The sequence below is a fragment of the Aplysia californica genome, unplaced genomic scaffold, assembly GCF_000002075.1.
Source record: "Aplysia californica isolate F4 #8 unplaced genomic scaffold, AplCal3.0 scaffold00097, whole genome shotgun sequence".
Classification (NCBI taxonomy): domain Eukaryota; kingdom Metazoa; phylum Mollusca; class Gastropoda; order Aplysiida; family Aplysiidae; genus Aplysia; species Aplysia californica.
In genome coordinates this window covers 189364-194578 of record NW_004797367.1, presented here as the reverse complement: position 1 = coordinate 194578, position 5215 = coordinate 189364, and positions in this window count along the sequence as shown.

The window sequence follows — 5215 nt, the reverse complement described above, 5'->3', positions numbered from 1 at the left end:
ATAATACACACCTACATGTAAGCATGTATACACACATAGAGACATAGTCTAAATCTAGATAGACACACATAATATATATGCGTTCACAAACATTACAGTGTAAATATTGTTAAAAAGGTTTAACTTACTTAGTTTATGAAGACAGCTTTAGGACTTTCTGTTTAGGTTCTTTCGCAGATGGTGGATTGGATATCTTGCAGAAATTGTTTCGCAAAATATTGCTCTTGACAAAGCAGTTATGTTGTCTCATCTCAAAACCATAATACTGTGAGATGTCCATAAATATTTCACTCAAAGAGTTTCTGCATACCTTGTCACACGCTGGCTCCAACAAATGAACACAATGAATCAAAAGAAACCATGTCTTTCTGTGAATATTCTTCTAACTGGTCATTTTCAACTGATCTGACTGAATAACTTTCTAGATCTAGATTCTAGTTCTAGGCTACATGTTGTTCTTGCTAAGGGCACTGGTGTTGAAATTAAACTTTTGGACAAATGAAAAAATAGCGATAGAGTGTTTTTTGGTCTTAATCTTCCTTTGACAGAAAGTTTAATAGAAACAACAATATTTCCAGTATCAAGTAGGCTATATTGTCGCGTGGGATTGCTTTCATCCAACGTTCTCTCTCACCTTTATCTTTAGGTAGAGATCTAGATCTCTAGTCTAAAAACGGTAACCTTGTCAGTAGAGTCATAATTTGACCTGCACCCATGCGTAACACATTTTCTGCCCACTTTCAACAAGTTTATACAATGTACATTATTCCTTTAGAAAGCACTGAAATTGATAATCCAAATGAAATACTCTACTCTAGGCCTATCCTCATGTCACATGTTTCACATCACAAGTCACAAGGCAAAGCGGCGGACTTTTTTTGGATTTTTTATGGTGAAATGGTATAGGTTTAAAGCCCCTATCTCCACTATTAGGTTGATTAAGGGGCGGGACCTCCTAGTTTAACGTCCGTCTCCGATAGGACCGTCTGTGACATTTTGAAAACTTTGTTTACTTCCGTCGCTGTTCTTCTCACCTCCCCTGACCTATTAAATTTCAGAAATGTTTTTCAAGTAAATAAAAAATTGTAATTAAAATGAAGAATATTTCAAAAATGGAGAAATGTACAGTGCACATTGAAAGCTAATTGGTATTAAAGGAAGGATATTTCTTTATTTCTACCAATAAATTTGTATGCTATTTATAGGAATGAGATGACAATCGGCTGTTTAATGTGCCTTCCACGTTCTGACCTAGTTATGCGTCGCCTCCACATTTTCAGACTACGGTCGCGCTGAGGAGGCTTGATAATCTAGTATGCCGTGGTCCTCCTATAAATAGTCGAGGTCAATGAACTCAAGGCGGGAATAAGAAGTAAATGAGTTTTTAAGGGAAAATTCGTAAAATTGATAATAATATGCATTTAAACTAGGTGGTTTGCGCGTAGACTTTGCTAATTTTGAGGCGCCGATTACAAATATGACATTAGAATTTTAATCCGAACTCAATATTGGAACTTTTTTCAGCTCCGGCGGGGCCTATGGCAGATAGGTCACGATCCGGCCCGGCTAAAATTAACCAAGCGGCTTTTTAACAGACACGTCTTTTGTCAGGGCGTGTGGTGTCGTGTTTATTGGCACAGTCAAACGGAATGTTCACTGATTTCTTAGGAAATAATCGATGCTCCATTTCAACTACCGACTTTCCGAGAGACAGACGGAATCGAGTCGGTAGGTTTCTGTTGCAGTGGACACGGGCCCTTATACGGGGTGCCCACTACGGATGGATCGGGTTGATCGCACCACTCGGTCGCCTGAAACTGAAAACAAAAACATTTGTTTTTGAAGCGACCGAGTCGGGCGATCGGCCCTCGGCCCCTCGGTCTGAACCCATCGTAGTGGGCACCCTGTTTTACACACACTCTCTCAAACACATCCTTTCTCACACTTAAAGCTGCAGGTCTACGTACGTACGTGTGCTCATGTGTGGAACTATCTATCTAACTGGCACACTTGTTAGCTAGCTACTTCTCTCTCTCTCTCTCTCTCTCTCTCTCTCTCTCTCTCTCTCTCTCTCTCTCCCTCCCTCTCTCTGTGTGTATATGTATGTGTGTGTGTATGTGTGTGTCTTTCTCCTCTTTCTACTCCTGTAGGTGTCTTTCAAACGTACAAACACAAATACTCTAATGCACCCGCACACAAACATACACCAGAAAAGTATGTGCTGGCGTGTCAACGTGGGACAGTGTGAGAGCAAAAAGGAAATGGGGAGGGAGAGGTGGGTGTTGACAAAGGTCTGTTATTGTAAAGGAAAAATCAATGCCTCATTGACGGGTTTTGTGAAGTGGGCTTTTTTAAAACATAATAATGATGAAAGACGTTACTCTGATTAGAGTTTATGTTCTTTACTTACTTTACTTAATTTACTTTTTCGTTTTCTATTTCACTTACGGTGTCGAGGAAAGAAGCAAACGTCTTTTTATTGTTTGTCGTGTCGCCTGCTGCATGATTATAACGATTATATCGGTACACTTTAAACATTTTCAGTTTGGTAGGAATTTTTTTTAATTTTTTTTTTTTGGGGGGGGGGGAGTTTGCCCAGGTGGCCGCCGAAACGTACTCTTGTCGATTCTGGACCATCAAGGGATTTTAAACGTGCACAACTTACTCACAGGACCTCCGAGATTTTGGCCCTTATCCGGCCGAGAAAGTTTGGTGTTGGATCTTACTTAGCATAAGACCAGGTTGATAAGACAGCAAAAAGAAGGAGCCAAGGAGTAGTAGTAGAAAGGCAGCAGACAGAGTATGGGACGAAGGAGGTGAGGGGTGGGGGCAGAAAGTGGAGACCAAAGCAAACGACAGAGCATTGTTAGAGAGCAGGAAAGGATGTGAAAGGAGACAATTTTAGTGAACACAATTTTCCATCGCTATCCGAATTCGAACACGGGACCTATTGAATGAGAGGCGAACATTTTAAGCTCTCGACCACGAGAGCTCTCGTAGCTATTATGCACTTGGCTGTCGCACGCAAGAAACCAGAGTTCGATTCTCGAGTGGGGAGAAAACTTTCGTCGAATACATGTCTATAATATCCCGATTTATTCTGCTGGAATGTTGTATCCCTCTCAGCACGCGTTAACCCAGACAGGTAACGTTATTTAAGAATGTAACTTAAAACCCCGATAGCACCGAGCAAAATAGGTGGAGAACCTCAAAAGCTCCCCCAAACAACCCTAGTTCAGAACGCTCCGTGGGGGATTCGTGCCAGGATAATTCTTTCCGCAGTCCAGCATGAGACCAACTGATCTACCAAAATAATTTATGTAATAAATTCTTTATATAACACTTTGCATTATTCACTGACAGTGGATAAGGAAATTATCTCTCTGCAACATTTGGGAAAGCACTCAACATTCGCTACAGATTAACCTGCTAAACCCATGCAGGGTCGCGACTTAATGGTGATAGAAAGGTGAATGGAAGACAGAAAGAAAGAGTACTGAAACGAAACAACGAAGTATTACATAGTATCATCACTTGAAATATTCAATAAGTAAATGGTCCGTTTTTAGATGATAAATATAATAATTATAGCAATAGTTAGTCAGTCATTGTCTGACGATGAAACATACAGAGGAGAAAATGTGTTAACCGAAATAAACATTTAACTATTAATTATACGACTTGTGGCTACACAGCTCTGCTATGGTCAATGGTCCTCAGCCAGGCAGAATACGGACCGTTGAGATGTAAGAATGTCCTTGCTGCAAACAGGGTCTACGGATAGACGTCCTTTGGGACTCATCTACAGAATTCTGCACCCTGGTGCGAATGGTGTTAGTCTGACCTGAAGTGGCTTCTTTGGAAATTTTAGTTTTGATTCTCTACAGGTCCTAACTGATTGAACACCTCCATCCTTGACACCAAAGAATGTCTAATAATAATAATAATAATAATAGATAGCATTTGTTTAGCGCATACCCCGCTCAACAGCAGGCTCTATGCGCTTTACACTATATTACTACCCCTGCAGACCATAGAACACTCCGAGACATTCTCAGCTTCCCGGGAAGCATACAGTGCAAGCAGCTGATTAAGCGCTCAAACACTAACAAACTGACAAGATCTTTCGCTGTCTATAGCCGGGTCCCCATTCCCACCTTGGTGAAGTGAGGAAAATTCGTATAAAGTGCCTTTCCCAAGGACACAGCGTCGGGTCCCTGACGGGATTCGAACCCACGACCTTACGGTTGCGAGTCCGAGAGCCTAAGGACTCTTAAGGACTCTTTAACATTATTTTTTTACCTTGTGAGAAACTTACGAAACGGGCTGGTAGCGAGAAAATGTTCAATACGAAAAGCTCTCTGCTCTTTATCTATCTCAACCATGATCTCAGCAGACTAAGGAAACTCGAGAAAAACAGTATCTGCAAATTTATGTTGGCCTGTTAGATGACTGTAGCTTGCAATATGGCGAAATCGTTGGGACTTTTAGTGGTAGGCCTAGTGCGAATAAGAACGTCATGTTACAGACATGGGGACATCGCTGACAAAGGGTCGTTTTTTACGCACTATGTGGAGCAAAACTATTTTGTGGACTTATCTGAAGAAATCAATATCAGCTAAAGTTCTTTTGACTTCCAAATGGTTTTTACACATTTGAAACGCAAAGCTTCGGTGTGGAGGAAAACGTTTAAAAAAAAACAACTTGTAAAGCTCTTTTGGGATCACCCTTTATGTATGTTTGCCACTGTAACCCAAATTACCAAACAGGGATCAATAAAAATGTGATTTAATTGTATCTTATACGTAAATATCAGTTGCAGTGCAGGTGTGAAGAACCAGCAGTCGACTACCTCTGAGGCTTAGCAAAGGAAAAAGAAAGAGAGAAAGAAAACTGCCTACAGTATATTTCAGTACAACACTGTCAGTCAACTGAGAAAAATAATTTGCTTATAATTGTTTATATGGACCCCCGCGCTGAGAGGGTGAAATGATATCATCTTATTTATTTACACCAAATGGACCGTAAACAGGGTGGGAAAAGTGTGAGCGAGTGGTCCAGGGAAAGAGAGAGACAGGAGAGAGAGAGTTTGGGTGGGGGGATATAGAAAGAAAGAAACAGAGAGAGAGGGGCGATAGATGGAAAGGATGAGAAAGAGGTCAAGCGTGGGGTGGGTGAGAGAGAGAGAGAGAGAGAGAGAGAGAGAGAGAGAGAA